Genomic DNA, 20,557 nt, shown 5'->3' on the forward strand with positions numbered 1-20,557 from the left:
CATGACGTACAGTTACGTCATGGGCAGTTCCGGTCCCTGCCGGGCGGAGATCGGAGCGGGATGCCTGCTGAAATCATTCAGCAGGCATCCCGTGCAAATGCCCAGGGGGTCATTAGACCCCCCCCCCGATGTCGGCGATCGCGGCAAATCGCAAGTGAATTCACACTTGCGATTTGCGCGATTCCGGGTCATTACGGGTCTATAGTGACCCGGTGACCCGGAATGTAAGGGGGATCGCGGTTGTCTAAGACACCCAGGATCCCCCTGAAGGCATAGGAGTGAGGTGGCACGGGTGCCACCCCTCCTATGCCTGCTATTGGTGGTCTAGACGTGACCACCAATAGCAGATCGGGGCGGGGGGGTTTACTTTCGTTTTCCCTGTCCTGCCCACCCACAATAGGCGGGGCAGGATGGGGAAACGACGGTGACCGGCGCATGAGATCCACTTACCGATCCGGGCGGGCGTCGGAGGCTGCGGGCGACGGAGATCGGCAGGCGGCGATGACGTGCGGCTGGATCCGACGGAAGCCGGTGAGTTGCCTAGCAACATCTGGAGGGTACAGTTTGAGACCATTATACAGTGGTCTCTAACTGTAGCCCTCCAGATGTTGCAAAACTACAACTCCCAGCATGCCCAGACAGCTGTTTGGGCATGCTGGAATATGTAGTTTTGCAACAGCTGGAGGGCTACAGTTTGAGACCACTATATAGTGATCTCTAAACTGTATTCCTCCAGATCTTGCAAAACTACAACTCGCATTCCCAAACAACTGTTTGCTGTCAGGGCATGCTGGGAATTGTAGTTTTGCAACAGCTGGAGGACCACAGTTTGGAGATCACTTTGCAGTGGTCTCTAAAACTGTAGCCCTCCAGATGTTGCAAAACTGCAAATCCCGGCATGTCCAAACAGCAATCAGCTGTCTCGGCATGCTGGGAGTTGTAGTTGCGTACCTCCAGCTATTGCATAACTACTTCTCCCAGCATGCCCGTCGGCGATCAGTACATGCTGGGAGTTGTAGTTTTGCAACAGCTGGAGGCACACTGGTTAGAAAATGCTGAGTTAGGTAACAGAACCTAACTGAAGGTTTTCCAACAGTGTGCCTCCAGCTGTTGCAAAAGTACAACTCCCAGCATGCACGGTCTGTCAGTACATCCTGGGAGTTGTAGTTTTGAAACAGCTGGAGGTTTGCCCCCCCCCCCCCCATGTGAATGTACAGGGTACATTCACATGGGCAGGCTTACAGTAAGTTTCCTGCTTCAAGTTTGGGCTGCGGCAAATTTTTCGCCGCAGATCAAACTCCTAGCGGGAAACTCACCGTAACACGCCAGTGTGAATGTACCTTAAAAACACTACACTACACTACCACATAATAAAGAGTAAAACACTACATATACACCCCCTTACACTGTCCCCCCAATAAAAATGAAAACCGTATTGTATGGCAGTGTTTCTAAAACGGAGCCTCCAGCTGTTGCAAAACAACAACTCCCAGCATTTCCGGACAGCCACTGACTGTCCAGGCATGCTGGGAATTTAGCAACAGCTGGAGGCCTCCTGTTTGGGAATCACTGGCGTAGAATACCCCTATGTCCACCCCTATGCGATCCCTAATTTAGTCCTCAAATGCGCATGGCGCTCTCTCACTTCAGAGCCCTGTCATATTTCAAGGAAACAGTTTAGGGTCACATATGGGGTATCTCCGTACTCGGGAGAAATTGCACTACAAATATTGGGGGTTTTTATCTCCTTTTACCCCTCATGAAAAGGAAAAGTTGGGGTCTACACCAGCTTGTTAGTGTAAAAAAAATAAAATACATTTACACTAACATGCTGGTGTTGCCCTTTACTTTTTATTTTCACAAGCGTTAAAAGGAAAAAAAGACCCCCAAAATTTGTAACGCAATTTCTCCTGAGTACAGAAATACCCCATATGTGGGCGTAAAATGTTCTGCGGGTGCACAACAAGGCTCAGGAGTGAGAGCGCACTATGTACATTTGAGACCTAAATTGGTGATTTGCACGGGGTGGATGATTTTACAGCGGTTCTGACATAAACGCAAAAATATAAATACCCACATGTGACCCCATTTTGGAAACTACACCCCTCATGTAATGTAATAAGGGGTACAGTGAGCATTTACGCCCCACAGGTGTCTGACAGATTTTTGGAACAGTGGTCCGTGAAAATGAAAAATTTAATTTTTCATTTGCACAGCCCCTGTTCCAAAGATCTGTCAAATGCCAGTGGGGTGTAAATACTCACTGCACTCCTTTTTAAATTCTGTGATGGGTGTAGTTTCCAAAATAGGGTCCCATGTGGGGGGGTCCACTGTTCTGGCACTACGGACGGGGGGCTTTGTATACGCACATGGCCCCTGACTTCCATTGCAAACAATTTTTTTCCCAAAAGCTCAATGGCGCTCCTTCTCTTCTGAGCATTGTAGTGCGCCAGCAGAGCACTTGACGTCCACACATGGGGTATTTCCATACTCAGAAGAGATGGGGTTACAAATTTTGGGGGGTCTTTTCTGCTATTAATCCTTGCAAAAATGTGAAATTTGGGGGGAAGCGCACATTTTAGTGAAAATTATTATTATTTTTTTACATATGCAAAAGTCGTGAAACCCCTGTGGGGTATTAAGGCTCACTTTATTCCTTGTTACATTCCTCAAGGGGTCTAGTTTCCAAAATGGTATGCCATGTGTTTTTTTTTTTGCTGTTCTGGCACCATAGGGGCTTCCTAAATACGACATGCCCCCCGAGCAAAATTTGCTCTCAAAAAGCCAAATATGACTCCTTCTCTTCTGAGCATTGTAGTTCACCTGTAGTGCACTTCAGGTCAACTTATGGGGTACCTCCATACTCAGAAGAGATGGGGTTACAAATTTTGGGAGGTCTTTTCTGCTATTAACCCTTGCAAAAAAGTGAAATTTGGGGGAAAACACAAATTTTAGTGAAAAAAAAATTTTTTTTTTTACATATGCAAAAGTTGTGAAACACCTGTGGGGTATTAAGGCTCACTTTATTCCTTGTTACGTTCCTCAAGGGGTCTAGTTTCCAAAATGGTATGGCATGTGTTTTTTTGCTGTTCTGGCACCATAGGGGCTTCCTAAAGGCAACATGCCCCCCAAAAACCATTTCAGAAAAACGTACTCTCCAAAATCCCCTTGTCGCTCCTTCGCTTCAGAGCCCTCTACTGCGCCCGCCGAACAATTTACATGGACATATGAGGTATGTGCTTACTCGAGAGAAATTGGGCTACAAAAATCAGTATAAATTTGCTCCTTTTACCCCTTGTAAAAATTCAAAAATTGGGTCTACAAGAACATGCGAGTGTAAAACATGAAGATTGTGAATTTTCTCCTTCACTTTGCTGCTATTCCTGTGAAACACCTAAAGGGTTAATACATTTACTGAATGTCATTTTGAATACTTTGGGGGTGCAGTTTTTATAATGGGGTCATTTGTGGGGTATTTCTAATATGAAGACCCTTCAAATCCCCTTCAAACCTGAACTGGTCCCTGAAAAATTGTGAGTTTGAAAATGTTGTGAAAAATTGGAAAATTGCTGCTGAACTTTGAAGCCCTCTGGTGTCTTCCAAAAGTAAAAACTTGTCAATTTTATGATGCAAACCTAAAGTAGACATATTGTATATGTGAATCAATTTTTTTTTATTTGGAATATCCATTTTCCTTACAAGCAGAGAGCTTCAAAGTTAGAAAAATGCAAAATTTTCAAATTTTTCATCAAATTTGGGGATTTTTCACCAAGAAATGATGCAAGTTACCACAAAATGTTACCACTATGTTAACGTAGAATATGTCACAAAAAAACAATCTCGGAATCAGAATGATAACTAAAAGCATTCCAGAGTTATTAATGTTTAAAGTGACAGTGGTCAGATGTTCAAAAAATGGTCGGATCCTACAGTGAAAATTGGCTGGGTCCTTAAAGGGTTAAAGTGTGCTCACAAGCTCAGCACGCTTCATATCCGGTGGGTCCTGACTGCTATCAGCATCCAGGACCCAGGGTTAATGCCAAGTATCGCCAATCGGGCTAGGACCCAGCATTAAAGGGGTACTCCGGTAGAAAACATTTTTATTTTTTAAAATCAACTGGTGCCAGATTTGTAAATGACCCCTATTTAAAAATCTTAATCCTTCCAGTACTTATCAGCTGCTTTATACTACAGAGGAAGTTCTTTTCTTTTTCAATTTCTTTCCAGTCTGACCACAGTGCTCTCTGCTGACACCTCTGTCCGTATCAGGAACTGTCCAGAGCAGGAGATGTTTTCCATGGGGATTTGCTCCTACTCTAGATAGTTCCTGACATGGACAGAGGTGTCAGCAGAGAGCACTGTGGTCAGACTAAAAGAAAATTCAAAAAGAAAATAACTTTCTCTGGAAACTTTCTTTGGAGTATACAGAAGCTGATAAGTACTGGAAGGATTAAGATTTTTAAATAGAAGTAATTTACAAATATGTTTAACTTTCTGGCAACAGTTGATTTGAAAAAAAAAATGGTTTTCCACCGGAGTACCCCTTTAACCCTTTAGACGCTGCAATCAAAGTTGAAAGATTATCAGATCATTAATAGATCATCTTTAATAATAATAATAATAATAATAGTAGTAATAATCATTGTCTTTATATAGATTCAAAATATTCTGCAATAGAAAATCAGACCTTACAGAAAAAAACTTATGATCAATTTATTATTATCTGTTTTTTTTTTCCCTGTTCATAACAGCTTACTATTTAGAAAGAAATGGAGGACACAAGGTAAAAAGTACTTGTTCTGTACAATGGTCCAGCCATATTTTATAAATAATGCAGTATAATAAAGTAGCATGAGCTTTAGGTGTTCATCTTGGCGTATTATAAATACTGGAGGGGGCTGTTAGTAGAACAAACTAAGCTTAAATGGGCACTGCCAGATACAAAAACTTTTTATATGTTTTACATCTTGCCAAAACATTAAAGGGGTACTCTGCCCCTAGACATCCCCTATCCAAAGGATAGGGAATAAGAGGTCTGATCGTGGGAGTCCCCCCCCCCCCCTGCGATCTTGGCTGCAGAACCCCAGACATCTGGTGCATGAAGCAAACTGATGTCACGGCCACGCCCTGCTTGTGACGTCACTGCAATGCCCCCTCAATGCAAAACCTATGGTAGGAGCATGATGGCCATCACGCCCCCTCCCGTAGACTTGCATTGAGGGGGCATGGTCGTAACATCACGAGCTTCCACTGCTGCACCCGACGCTCTAAACCAATGCCAGGTGCAGCGGGCAGATTGTGGGGATCCCCTTTGTATAGGGGATAAGATATCTAATGGCGGAGTACCCCTTTAACCTTACTAATATACTTCATAAGAAGATTTTTTTTTAAATAGAAATCATGACTTATAAAATCATTGGCTTGCCCAAGCTGAAGCACAGGCATGGACAAAGTCCAGTAAGTGAGGGTGGGCTAGCACCCCTCTGATAGAACAGGAGAGAGCACAAAGGAGTCCTATAAGACAGGAGAGAGCCAAGAGGAGTCCTATCAGACAAGAGAGAGCACAGGGGAGTCCTATCAGACAGGAGAGAGCCCAGAGGAGTCCTATCAGACAGGAGAGAGCACAGGGGAGTTCTATCAGACAGGAGAGAGCACAGAGGAGTGCTATCACACAGGAGAGAGCACAGAGGAGTCCTATCAGACAGGAGAGAGCACAGAGGAGTTCTATCAGGCAGGAGAGAGCACAGAGGAGTACTATCAGACAGAAGAGAGCACAGAGGAGTACTATCAGGCAGGATAGAGCACAGATGGGTACTATCTGACAGGAGAGAGCACAGGGGAGTTCTATCAGACAGGAGTGAGCACAGAGGAGTGCTATTACACAGGAGAGAGCACAGAGGAGTCCTATCAGACAGGAGAGAGCACAGAGGGGTACTATCTGACAGGAGAAAGCACAAAGGAGTACTATCAGACAGGAGAGAGAACACAGAGGAGTACTATCAGACAAGAGAGAGTGCAGAGCAGTACTGTGGGACAGGAGGGAGCACAGAGGAGTGCTATCAGACAGAAGAGAGCACAGATGAGTACTATCAGACAGGGGAGAGCACAGAGGAGTACTATCAGACAGGAGAGAGCACAGAGGAGTCTTATAAGACTGGAGAGGGCACAAAGGAGTACTATCAGACAGGAGAGAGCACAGAAGAGTCCTATCAGACAGGAGAGAGAACAGAGGAGTGCTATTAGACAGGAGAGTGAGCACAGAGGAGTACTATGGTACAGGAGAGAGCACAGAGGAGTACTCTCAGACAGGAGAAAACACAGAAGAGTATGATCAGACAGGATAAAGCACACTAGGTGTGCTATCAGACAGGAGAGAGCACAGAGGACTGCTATCAAACAGGAGAGAGCACAAAGGAGTACTATCAGTCAGGAGAGAACACAAAGAAGTTGTAACGATGCCGGCTGGCAGGTAGTGGATCCTCTGTGCCAGAGAGGGATTGGCGTGGACCGTGCTAGTGGACCGGTTCTAAGTCACTACTGGTTTTCACCAGAGCCCGCCGCAAAGCGGGATGGTCTTGCTGCGGCGGTAGTGACAGGTCGTATCCACTAGCAACGGCTCAACCTCTCTGACTGCTGAAGATAGGCGCGGTACAAGGGAGTAGACAGAAGCAAGGTCGGACGTAGCAGAAGGTCGGGGGCAGGCGGCAAGGTTCGTAGTCAGGGTGGATAGCAGAAGTACTGGTACACAGGCTTTAGACACACAAAACGCTTTCACTAGGCACAAGGGCAACAAGATCCGGCAAGGGAGTGCAAGGGAGGAGACCAGATATAGCCAAGGAGCAGGTGGAAGCCAATTAAGCTAATTGGGCCAGGCACCAATCATTGGTGCACTGGCCCTTTAAGTCTCAGGGAGCTGGCGCGCGCGCGCCCTAGAGAGCGGAGCCGCGCGCGCCAGCACATGACAGCAGGGGACGGGAACGGGTAAGTGACCTGGGATGCGATTCGCGAGCGGGCGCGTCCCGCTGTGCGAATCGCATCCCCGACGGCCAAGACAGTGCAGCGCTCCCGGTCAGCGGGACCGACCGGGGCGCTGCGGAGAGAGAGACGCCGTACGCGCTCCGGGGAGGAGCGGGGACCCGGAGCGCTAGGCGTAACAGTACCCCCCCCCTTAGGTCTCCCCTTCTCTTTGTCCGGTAACTGCCTCCCCTGGGATGAGGACACCGGGAAAGGATGGAGGGATTCCTCAACGGCAGGCAGAACAGCAGGAGTGGGAATGGGGAGGGAGGGCAGAGGGCGAGGCCTGGCACGGGGCAGTGTGACACCAGGACGAGGGCCATGAGGAGGCACCGAGGCTTGCCTGACTGGACTGGGAGGGGGGGAGAGGCACTTCTTAAGGCAGGCAGAGTCCATAACGACCTTAGGGAGACCGGATACAGGAGGAACCACAGGGTCACGGCAGGGAGTACTGGAAACCGGTTGAAGGCAGTCCTTGGAACAAGAGGGACCCCAACTCTTGATCTCCCCAGTGGACCAATCCAGGGTTGGGGAATGGTGTTGAAGCCAGGGTAGTCCAAGGAGAATTTCGGAAGTGCAATTGGGGAGGACCAAAAATTCAATTTTCTCGTGATGAGGTCCGATGCACATTGGGAGGGGCTCCGTGCGGTAACGCACGGTGCAATCCAACCTGGCTCCGTTGACCGCGGAAATGTGGAGTGGCTTGAACAGACGGGTCACCGGAATGCGGAATTTATTCACCAAGGACTCCCGAATAAAATTCCCAGAGGCACCAGAGTCCAGGCAGGCCACGGCTGAGAGGGAAGAGCTGGCTGAAGTAGAAATCCGTACAGGCACCGTGAGACGTGGAGAAGCCGACTTAGCATCAAGAGATGCCACACCCACGAGAGCTGGGTGCGAGCGTGCGTTTCCCAGACGTGGAGGACGGACAGGGCAATCCACCAAAAAATGTTCGGTACTGGCACAGTACAGACAAAGATTCTCTTCCTTACGGCGATTCCTCTCTTCCAGGGTCAGGCGAGACCGATCCACTTGCATGGCCTCCTCGGCGGGAGGCCTAGGCGCAGATTGCAATGGAGACTGTGGGAGAGGTGTCCAGAGATCTAAGTCTTTTTCCTGGCGGAGCTCTTGATGCCTCTCAGAAAAACGCATGTCAATGCGAGTGGCTAGATGAATGAGTTCATGCAGGTTAGCAGGAGTCTCTCGTGCGGCCAGAACATCTTTAATGTTGCTGGATAGGCCTTTTTTAAAGGTCGCGCAGAGAGCCTCATTATTCCAGGAAAGTTCAGAAGCAAGAGTACGGAATTGTATGGCGTACTCGCCAACGGAGGAATTACCCTGGACCAGGTTCAGCAGGGCAGTCTCAGCAGAAGAGGCTCGGGCAGGTTCCTCAAAGACACCTCGAATTTCCGAGAAGAAGGAGTGTACAGAGGCAGTGACGGGGTCATTGCGGTCCCAGAGCGGTGTGGCCCATGACAGGGCTTTTCCAGACAGAAGGCTGACTACGAAAGCCACCTTAGACCTTTCAGTAGGAAACTGGTCCGACATCATCTCCAAGTGCAGGGAACATTGCGAAAGAAAGCCACGGCAAAACTTAGAGTCCCCATTAAATTTGTCCGGCAAGGACAGGCGGAGGCTAGGAGTGGCCACTCGCTGCGGAAGGGGTGCAGGAGCTGGCGGAGGAGATGGTTGTTGCTGCTGTAGCTGTGACTGAACTTGCTGTAGCTGTGACTGTTGCTGCTGTAGCTGCGACTGGAGTTGCTGTGTCATGGTGGTCAAGTACGACAGCTGGTGATCTTGTTGGGCGATCTGTCGGGCTTGCTGGGCGACCAGCGTAGGGAGGTCAGAGACAACTGGCAGGGGAACCTCAGCGGGATCCATGGCCGGATCTACTGTAACGATGCCGGCTGGCAGGTAGTGGATCCTCTGTGCCAGAGAGGGATTGGCGTGGACCGTGCTAGTGGACCGGTTCTAAGTCACTACTGGTTTTCACCAGAGCCCGCCGCAAAGCGGGATGGTCTTGCTGCGGCGGTAGTGACCAGGTCGTATCCACTAGCAACGGCTCAACCTCTCTGACTGCTGAAGATAGGCGCGGTACAAGGGAGTAGACAGAAGCAAGGTCGGACGTAGCAGAAGGTCGGGGGCAGGCGGCAAGGTTCGTAGTCAGGGTGGATAGCAGAAGTACTGGTACACAGGCTTTAGACACACAAAACGCTTTCACTAGGCACAAGGGCAACAAGATCCGGCAAGGGAGTGCAAGGGAGGAGACCAGATATAGCCAGGGAGCAGGTGGAAGCCAATTAAGCTAATTGGGCCAGGCACCAATCATTGGTGCACTGGCCCTTTAAGTCTCAGGGAGCTGGCGCGCGCGCGCCCTAGAGAGCGGAGCCGCGCGCGCCAGCACATGACAGCAGGGGACGGGAACGGGTAAGTGACCTGGGATGCGATTCGCGAGCGGGCGCGTCCCGCTGTGCGAATCGCATCCCCGACGGCCAAGACAGTGCAGCGCTCCCGGTCAGCGGGACCGACCGGGGCGCTGCGGAGAGAGAGACGCCGTACGCGCTCCGGGGAGGAGCGGGGACCCGGAGCGCTAGGCGTAACAGAAGTCCTATCAGTCAGAGGAGTACTATCAGTCAGGAGACAGAACAGAGGAGTCCTATCAGAAAGGAGAGAGCACAGAGGAGTCCTATCAGACAGGAGAGAGCAAAGATGAGTCCTATCATACAGGAGAGATTACAGAGGAGTCCTCTCAGACAGGAGAGAGCACAGAGGAGTACTATCAGACAGGAGAGAGCATAAAGGACTACTATCAGACAGGAGAGAGCACAGAGGAGTACTAGCAGACAGGAGAAAGCACAAAGGAGTACTATCAGACAGGAGAGAGCACAGAGGAGTTCTATCAGACAGGAGTGGGCACAGAGGAGTACTATCAGACAGGAGAAAGCACAGAGGAGTCCTATCAGACAGGAGAGAACACAGAGGAGTGCTATCAGATAGGAGAGAGCACAGAGGAGTCCTATCAGACAGGAGAGAGCACAGAGGAGTACTATCAGACAGGAGTGAGCACAGAGGAGTTCTATCAGACAGGAGTGAGCACAGAGGAGTACTATCAGACAGGAGAGAGCACAGAGGAGTCCTATCAGTCAGGAGAGAGCACAGAGGAGTCCTATCAGACAGGAGAGAGCACAGAGGAGTGCTATCAGACAGAAGAGAGCACAGAGGAGTGCTCTCAGACAGAAGAGAGAACAGAGGAGTGCTATCAGACAGAAGAGATCACAGAGGATTGCTATCAGACAGAAGAAAGCACAGAGAAGTGCTATCAGACAGGAGAGAGCACAGCAGAGTACTATGAGACAGGAGAGAGCACAGAGGAGTACTATGAGACAGGAGAAAGCACAGAGGAGTGCTATCAGACAGTAGAGAGCACAAAGGAGAACTATCAGACGGGGAGAGCACAGAGGAGTACTATCAGACAGGGGGAGAGCACAGAGGATTACTATGAGACAGGAGAGAGCACAGAGGAGTACTATCAGACAGGAGAAAGCACAGAGGAGTACTATCAGACAGGAGAAAGCACAGAGGAATCCTATCAGACAGGAGAGAGCACAAAGGAGTGCTATCAGACAGGAGAGAGCACAGAGGAGTCCTATCAGACAGGAGAAAGCACAGAGGAGTACTATCAGACAGGGGAGAGCACAGAGGAGTGCAGTCAGACAGAAGAGATCACAGAGGATTGCTATCAGACAGGAGAGAGCACAGAGGAGTCCTATCAGACAGGAGAGAGCACAGGGAGTACTATCAGACATAGTAATGAAGTTATGAAGCATATTGGAAAGGTTAATGTTTTGCAAGATATACAGTGGAGCAATAAAGGATTTAGTCAGCCACCAATTGTGCAAGTTCTCCCACTTAAAAATATGAGAGAGGCCTGTAATTTCCATCATAGGTATACCTCAACTATGAGAGACATAATGAGAAAATAAATCCATAAAATCACATTGTCTGATTTTTAAAGAATTTATTTACAAATGATGGTGGAAAATAAGTGTTTGGTCAATAACAAAAGTTCAATTCTATACTTTGTTATATTCCCTTTGTTGGCAATGACAGAGGTCAAACGTTTTCTGTAAGTCTTCACTTGCCCGGGCAGTGTTTTTGGGATCATTGTCATGCTGAAAGACCAAGCCATGTTTCATCTTCAGTGCTCTTTCTGATGGAAGGAGGTTTTCACTAAAAATATACATGGCCCCATTCATTTTTTCCTTTACACGGATCACGTCCTGGTCCCTTAGCAGAAAAACAGCCCCAAAGCATGATGTTTCCACCCCCATGCTTCACAGTAGGTATGGTGTTCTTTGGATGTAACTCAGCATTCTTTCTCCTTCAAACACAAAGAGTTGAGTTTTTACTTTTTCTTCTTCTTTGGTTTCATCTGACCATATGACATCCTCCCAATCCTCTTCGGGGTCATCCAAATCCTCTCTAGCAAACTTCAGATGGGCCTGGACATGTACTGGCTTAAGCAGGGGGACATGTCTGGCACTGCATGATTTGAGTCCCTGGCGGTGTAGTGTGTTACTGATGGTAGCCTTTGTTACTTTGGTCCCCACTTTCTGCAGGTCATTCCCCCCCGTGGTGTTTCTGGGATTTTTGCTCACAGTTCTTGTGATCATTTTGACACCACAGGATGAGATCTTGCGTGGGAGATTATCAGTGGTCTTGTATGTCTTCCATTTTCTAATAATTGCTTCCATAGTTGATTTCTTCACACTAAGCGGCTTGCCTATTGCAGATTAATTTTTGCCAGCCTGGTGCAGGTCTACAATATTGTTTCTGGTGTCCTTCGACAGCTCTTTGGTCCTGGCCATAGTGGAGTTTGGAGTGTGACTGAGGTTGTGGACAGGTGTCTTTTATACTGATAAGTTCAAACAGGTGTCATTAATACAGGAAACTAGTGGAGGACAGAGGAAACTCTAATGTAAGAAGTTACAGGTCTGTGAGAGACAGAAATCTTGTTTTTTAGTAGGTGACCAAATACTTATTTTCCACCATAATTTGCAAATAAATTCTTTAAAAATCAGACAATGAGATTTTACGGATTTTATTTCCTCATTCTGTCTCTCATGGTTGAGGTATACCTATGATGAAAATTACAGGCCTCTCTCATCTTTTTAAAGGGGTTGTGCGCTGCCCAGACTTGCGGAGCTCCGCTCACAGCACCCGGAAGTTCATTACTCCGAACGCTGTGTGCGGGCTTCCGTGTTCGTGACGTCACGCCCGGCCCCTCGTGACGTCTTGTCCGCCCCCTCAATGAAAGTCTATGGGAAGGGGGCGCGACCGTTGTCACGCCCCCTTCCCATAGACTTTGGTAGAGGGGGCGGGCGTGACGTCACGAGGGGGCGTCACGAGTAATGAACTTCCGGACGCTGTGAGCGGAGCTCCGAAAGTCAGGGCAGCGCACAACCCCTTTAAGTGGGAGAACTTGCACAATTGGTGGCTGACTAAATACTTTTTTGCCCCCCTGTATGTACAACATATGAAAACTTTTTGAATCTGACAGTGTCGATTTAAGCATGTATATGAACTATCCATGCAAAAGTCCTTAACCAACATAAAATATATGAAAATATTTGAGAAGCAATAAAACGCATGTTTGCTGTAGCAGTGTAACCATTGAGCACACAACTCATAAACACATTCCTGTAATGAATGCTTTGATTCTAACAACATGTTGCACACTAAGATTCTTTATGAGTAATTTATGAGGATAACTAATTTGCTGTTTGGAATGGGTGTTTATATGGGTGCAAACACTGCCTGAATATACAGAATCAGTTACTCACCTCTCCCTGCAGTGCTGCAGCTCCTGCCGATGACCATGTCCACCTACTGAACAACTAGATGCTTCCTCTGCTTCTCTTTCAGCTCCAATTTGACCTTGTGATAAACCCAATAGATCACTATAATTCCATATTGGAGTTCACTGCCTAACCTTATGAGAAGAAAATGAATAACCCTTTTGTCTGATAATGTATTGTCCTTGGTAAGCCAATGATTTTCAAACCTCTGGTCTAGAGGGTATTGTTTAAGGGGCTCAATATTAAAGGATAACTCCAACGGGAGTTTTTTTTTCCTAACTTTGGCCATTGTGAGGGATAAAAAAAAAAAACCTCTACTTTCTTACCACTGTCACGATGCCGGCTGGCAGGTAGTGGACCCTCTGTGCCAGAGAGGGATTGGCGTGGACCGTGCTAGTGGACCGGTTCTAAGCCACTACTGGTTTTCACCAGAGCCCGCCGCAAAGCGGGATGGTCTTGCTGCGGCGGTAGTGACCAGGTCGTATCCACTAGCAACGGCTCACCTCTCTGGCTGCTGAAGATAGGCGCGGTACAAGGGAGTAGGCAGTAGCAAGGTCGGACGTAGCAGAAGGTCGGGGCAGGCAGCAAGGATCGTAGTCAGGGGCAACGGCAGAAGGTCTGGAAACACTGGCAAGGGACACACAAGGAACGCTTTCACTGGCACTAAGGCAACAAGATCCGGCAAGGGAGTGCAAGGGAAGTGAGGTAATATAGGGAGTGCACAGGTGATAACTCTAATTGGAACCACTGCGCCAATCAGCGGCGCAGTGGCCCTTTAAATCGCAGAGACCCGGCGCGCGCGCGCCCTAGGGAGCGGGGCCGCGCGCGCCGGGACAGAACAGACGGGGAGCGAGTCAGGTAGGAGAGCCGGGGTGCGCATCGCGAGCGGGCGCTACCCGCATCGCGAATCGCATCCCGGCTAGCAGCAGGATCGCAGCGCCCCGGGTCAGAGGACGTGACCGGGGCGCTGCAGCGGAGGAGGTGAAGCGAGCGCTCCGGGGAGGAGCGGGAACCCGGAGCGCTCGGCGTAACAGTACCCCCCCCCTTGGGTCTCCCCCTCTTCTTGGAGCCTGAGAACCTGAGGAGCAGACTTTTGTCAAGGATGTTGTCCTCAGGTTCCCAGGATCTCTCTTCAGGACCACAACCCTCCCAGTCTACTAAAAAAAAATTTTTTCCTCTGACCTTTTTGGCAGCCAAAATCTCCTTGACCGAGAAGACGTCCGAGGAGCCGGAAACAGGAGTGGGAGGAACAGATTTGGGAGAAAAACGGTTGAGGATGAGTGGTTTGAGAAGAGAGACGTGAAAGGCATTAGGGATACGAAGAGAAGGAGGAAGAAGAAGTTTATAAGAGACAGGATTAATTTGACACAGAATTTTGAAAGGACCAAGATAGCGTGGTCCCAACTTGTAGCTAGGGACACGGAAGCGGACATATTTAGCGGAGAGCCATACCTTGTCTCCAGGGGAAAAAACGGGGGGAGCTCTTCTTTTCTTATCCGCGAACCTCTTCATGCGTGAAGAAGCCTGTAAGAGAGAATTTTGGGTCTCTCTCCATATAATGGAAAGGTCACGAGAAATTTCATCCACAGCGGGCAGACCAGAGGGCAAGGGGGTAGGGAGGGGGGGAAGAGGGTGACGGCCGTACACCACGAAAAATGGGGATTTGGAGGAAGATTCAGAGACCCTGAAGTTATACGAGAATTCGGCCCATGGAAGGAGATCTGCCCAGTCATCCTGGCGAGAGGAAACAAAATGTCGCAAATAATCACCCAGGATCTGGTTAATTCTTTCTACTTGTCCATTGGACTGGGGATGATATGCAGAGGAAAAATTTAATTTAATCTTGAGTTGTTTACAGAGAGCTCTCCAGAATTTAGACACGAATTGGACCCCTCTATCCGAGACAATCTGCGTAGGCAACCCGTGAAGACGAAAAATGTGTACAAAAAATTGTTTAGCCAACTGAGGCGCAGAAGGAAGACCAGGAAGAGGAATGAAATGTGCCATTTTGGAGAATCGATCAACGACCACCCAAATAACGGTGTTGCCACGGGAAGGGGGTAAATCAGTAATAAAATCCATACCAATCAGAGACCAAGGCTGTTCGGGGACAGGCAGAGGATGAAGAAAACCAGCGGGCTTCTGGCGAGGAGTCTTATCCCGGGCACAGATAGTGCAGGCTCGCACAAAGTCCCCAACATCCGTCTCCAGAGTTGGCCACCAATAGAAGCGGGAGATGAGTTGCACAGATTTCTTGATGCCCGCATGACCTGCGAGATGGGAGGAGTGACCCCATTTGAGGATTCCGAGGCGTTGGCGTGGAGAAACAAAGGTCTTTCCTGGAGGAGTCTGTCTGATGGAGGCAGGAGAAGTGGAGATCAGGCAGTCAGGTGGAATGATGTGTTGCGGAGGGAGATCAACTTCTGAGGCATCCGAGGAACGAGAGAGAGCATCGGCTCTAATGTTCTTATCGGCAGGACGAAAGTGGATCTCAAAATTAAATCGGGCAAAGAACAGAGACCACCGGGCCTGGCGAGGATTCAGCCGTTGGGCCGACTGGAGGTAGGAGAGGTTCTTGTGGTCGGTGTAGATAATAACAGGAAATCTTGATCCCTCCAGCAGATGCCTCCATTCCTCAAGTGCTAATTTAATGGCTAGAAGTTCTCGATCCCCGATGGAGTAGTTCCTCTCCGCTGGAGAGAAGGTCCTAGAGAAAAAACCACAAGTGACAGCATGCCCGGAAGGATTTTTTTGTAGAAGAACAGCTCCAGCTCCTACTGAGGAGGCATCAACCTCCAATAGGAAGGGTTTGGAAGGGTCAGGTCTGGAGAGCACGGGAGCCGAAGAAAAGGCAGACTTGAGTTGTTTAAAGGAGTCTTCTGCTTGAGGAGGCCAGGACTTGGGATCAGCATTTTTCTTGGTTAAAGCCACGATAGGAGCCACAATGGTAGAAAAATGTGGAATAAATTGCCTGTAATAATTGGCGAACCCCAAAAAGCGTTGGATAGCACGGAGTCCGGAGGGGCGTGGCCAATTTAAGACGGCAGAGAGTTTGTCAGGATCCATCTGTAGTCCCTGGCCAGAGACCAAATATCCTAGAAAAGGAAGAGATTGGCATTCAAACAGACATTTCTCAATTTTGGCATAGAGTTGGTTGTCACGAAGTCTCTGAAGAACCATACGGACATGCCGGCGGTGTTCCTCTAGATTGGCAGAAAAAATTAGGATATCGTCCAGATATACCACAACACAGGAGTATAATAGATCACGAAAAATTTCATTGACAAAGTCTTGGAAGACGGCAGGGGCATTGCACAGTCCAAAGGGCATGACCAGATACTCAAAGTGTCCATCTCTGGTGTTAAATGCCGTTTTCCACTCGTCCCCCTCTCTGATGCGGATGAGGTTATAGGCGCCTCTTAAGTCCAATTTAGTGAAGATGTGGGCACCTTGGAGGCGATCAAAGAGTTCAGAGATGAGGGGTAAGGGGTAGCGGTTCTTAACCGTGATTTTATTAAGACCGCGGTAGTCAATGCAAGGACGTAGGGAGCCATCTTTTTTGGAGACAAAGAAAAATCCGGCTCCGGCAGGAGAGGAGGATTTACGGATAAAGCCCCTTTTTAGATTCTCCTGGACGTATTCGGACATGGCAAGAGTCTCTGGGGCAGAGAGAGGATAAATTCTGCCCCGGGGTGGAGTAGTACCCGGGAGGAGGTCGATAGGGCAATCATAAGGCCTGTGAGGAGGTAGAGTCTCAGCTTGTTTTTTGCAGAAAACATCCGCGAAGTCCATATAGGCCTTGGGGAGACCGGTTACTGGGGGAACCACAGAGTTACGGCAAGGGTTACTGGGAACCGGTTTTAGACAGTTCTTGGAACAAGAGGACCCCCAACTCTTGATCTCCCCAGTGGACCAATCCAGGGTTGGGGAATGAAGTTGAAGCCAGGGAAGTCCAAGGAGAATCTCCGAGGTGCAATTGGGGAGGACCAAAAGTTCAATCCTCTCATGATGAGATCCGATGCTCATAAGAAGGGGCTCCGTGCGGAAACGTATGGTACAGTCCAATCTTTCATTATTTACACAATTGATGTAGAGGGGTCTGGCGAGACTGGTCACTGGGATGTTGAACCTGTTGACGAGAGAGGCCAAAATAAAATTTCCTGCAGAACCAGAGTCCAAGAAGGCCACTGTAGAGAAGGAGAAGGCAGAAGCAGACATCCGCACAGGCACAGTAAGACGTGGAGAAGCCGAGTAGACATCAAGGACTGTCTCACCTTTGTGCGGAGTCAGCGTACGTCTTTCCAGGCGGGGAGGACGGATAGGACAATCCCTCAGGAAGTGTTCGGTACTAGCACAGTACAGGCAGAGGTTCTCCATACGGCGTCGTGTCCTCTCTTGAGGTGTCAGGCGAGACCGGTCGACCTGCATAGCCTCCACGGCGGGAGGCACAGGAACAGATTGCAGGGGACCAGAGGAGAGAGGAGCCGAGGAGACGAAACGCCTCGTGCGAACAGAGTCCATATCTTGGCGGAGTTCCTGACGCCTTTCAGAAAAACGCATGTCAATGCGAGTGGCTAGGTGAATAAGTTCATGTAGATTAGCAGGAATTTCTCGTGCGGCCAGAACATCTTTAATGTTGCTGGATAGGCCTTTTTTGAAGGTCGCGCAGAGGGCCTCATTATTCCAGGACAATTCTGAAGCAAGTGTACGGAATTGTACGGCATACTCGCCAACGGAAGAATTACCCTGGACCAGGTTCAACAGGGCAGTCTCAGCAGAAGAGGCTCGGGCAGGTTCCTCAAAGACACTTCGGATTTCCGAGAAGAAGGAGTGTACTGAGGCAGTGACGGGGTCATTGCGGTCCCAGAGCGGTGTGGCCCATGACAGGGCTTTTCCGGACAGAAGACTGACTACGAACGCCACCTTAGACCTTTCAGTGGGAAACAGGTCCGACATCATCTCCAGATGCAGGGAACATTGGGAAAGGAAGCCACGGCAAAACTTAGAGTCCCCATCAAACTTATCCGGCAAGGATAAGCGTATCCCAGGAGCGGCCACTCGCTGCGGAGGAGGTGCAGGAGCTGGCGGAGGAGATGACTGCTGAAGCTGTGGTAGCAACTGTTGTAGCATAACGGTCAGTTGAGACAGCTGTTGGCCTTGTTGCGCAATCTGTTGTGACTGCTGGGCGACCACCGTGGTGAGGTCAGCGACAACTGGCAGAGGAACTTCAGCGGGATCCATGGCCGGATCTACTGTCACGATGCCGGCTGGCAGGTAGTGGACCCTCTGTGCCAGAGAGGGATTGGCGTGGACCGTGCTAGTGGACCGGTTCTAAGCCACTACTGGTTTTCACCAGAGCCCGCCGCAAAGCGGGATGGTCTTGCTGCGGCGGTAGTGACCAGGTCGTATCCACTAGCAACGGCTCACCTCTCTGGCTGCTGAAGATAGGCGCGGTACAAGGGAGTAGGCAGTAGCAAGGTCGGACGTAGCAGAAGGTCGGGGCAGGCAGCAAGGATCGTAGTCAGGGGCAACGGCAGAAGGTCTGGAAACACTGGCAAGGGACACACAAGGAACGCTTTCACTGGCACTAAGGCAACAAGATCCGGCAAGGGAGTGCAAGGGAAGTGAGGTAATATAGGGAGTGCACAGGTGATAACTCTAATTGGAACCACTGCGCCAATCAGCGGCGCAGTGGCCCTTTAAATCGCAGAGACCCGGCGCGCGCGCGCCCTAGGGAGCGGGGCCGCGCGCGCCGGGACAGAACAGACGGGGAGCGAGTCAGGTAGGAGAGCCGGGGTGCGCATCGCGAGCGGGCGCTACCCGCATCGCGAATCGCATCCCGGCTAGCAGCAGGATCGCAGCGCCCCGGGTCAGAGGACGTGACCGGGGCGCTGCAGCGGAGGAGGTGAAGCGAGCGCTCCGGGGAGGAGCGGGAACCCGGAGCGCTCGGCGTAACAACCACCTTTGGGCCCAGGTGCTTCTGTAGACAACAGTCATGGTGCAAAGAAGACAATCAGATTGAGGGACTGGAGCAGGACACCAAAGGCACGGTGGGAGCGCTGGGGGTGCTTAGAGATTTATTTTTTTTATAGCCCACAAATAAATATATATATATATATATATATATATATATATATATACAGATAGATAGATAGATAGATAGATATGTTTACACACTCTTGACAGAGTTCTTCTTTAAGGCTTTTGTCAATGCTCACAGTTAAAGGGGAAACATTTTTTCTTAAATCAACTGTTGCCAGACAGTTAAACAAATTTTAAATGACTTCTATTAAAAAAAATCTTTACCCTTCCAGTACTTATTAGCAGCTGTATGCTACAGGAAATTCTCTTCTTTTTGAATTTCTTTTTTGTCTTGTCCCAAGTGCTCTCTGCTGACACCTGATGCCCGTATCAGGAACTGTCCAGAGAAGGAGAAAATCCCCAAAGCAAACCTATGCTGCTCTGGACAGTTCCTGACACGGAGAGGGGTGTCAGCAAACAGCACTGTGGACTAGACAAAAAAAGAAATTAAAAAAGAAGAAAATTTCCTCTGTAGCATACAGCTGCTAAAAAGTACTGGAAGGGTAAAGATTTTTTTAATAGAAGTCATTTACAAATCTGTTTAACTTTCTGGCACCAGTTGATTAAAAAAAAAACATATATATGTTTTTCACCAGAGTACCCCTTTAACTGATCAAGTCCTATCCAATGAAACACCACATCAAATGTCTGTTCTCTATGTGGGTATGGGCATAACTGTCCGGGATCTATCCCAAGGAAACCTGATACCTGATCATGTAATGGGAATAAGAGGCTGAAAACAACAATATAGAACATTTCATATCTATTCTGGTGTACAAATTAGTTATGATCCATGTGAGCAGTCTGTTCCAGAGGAAGAAGAATGATGTCCACCTCTCGGATAACCCTTAGCTTCTTCTTAGTGGACTGATGATCCAGTCCAGAGATTGTTGTATGACAATAGGTTACAGGAGTATCTATTGTGTGAAGCTCTAAGCAAGTAGAATGCTCAGATGTATTACCTCAATGAAGTGTTATGGGTGACAGAACACTTCCCACCATGTTGTCTTCTCCTAATGTTTTATATTTAGTCAGTGATGGCATTTTTTCCCCTTGTGTTGAGTAATCAATCCGATTTTTTTAGGGGCAACACTTGCACTTTTTCTGGTATTGTATATATGCCCCTCACAATGGATACATAAGGCTGATTTACTATTGCAGGTGAACTAAGCACACTGGTGTACCTGCCTTGCATCAGATTTGTTAGGTCAAATATTTTTTGTGTAAACTGCACCAGATTTGTTGAAAAAGTAGTGCAGCACACATTTTTTTTAAAGAAGTTTGCCTTGTTTGCACCATGTGCACCATATTTTTATTTTTTTTTAAAGCGTGTAACCTCATAAAAAGGGCCAGGCAAGGGGACAGGGCTTAAATTGTGCCACATTTTCACAAAACCCTATCCTTAACTATTCTACCTCAAACATGGTGTAGGCTAAGCTCGATTGACAAGGGGGCTTAGCTCATTTTAGGCATGGCACAAGAAAGTCTAAAGATGGTCCAGATTTCTCAAACAGCCTGTGCCACTGTGACAAATTTGGCGCATGGATAAACTGTGTATTCTAAGTTTTCACCAAGTATTAAACAGAATTAGAAGGCCTGACACT

This window comes from Hyla sarda, chromosome 1 (genome assembly GCF_029499605.1).
Source record: "Hyla sarda isolate aHylSar1 chromosome 1, aHylSar1.hap1, whole genome shotgun sequence".
In the NCBI taxonomy this organism is placed as follows: domain Eukaryota; kingdom Metazoa; phylum Chordata; class Amphibia; order Anura; family Hylidae; genus Hyla; species Hyla sarda.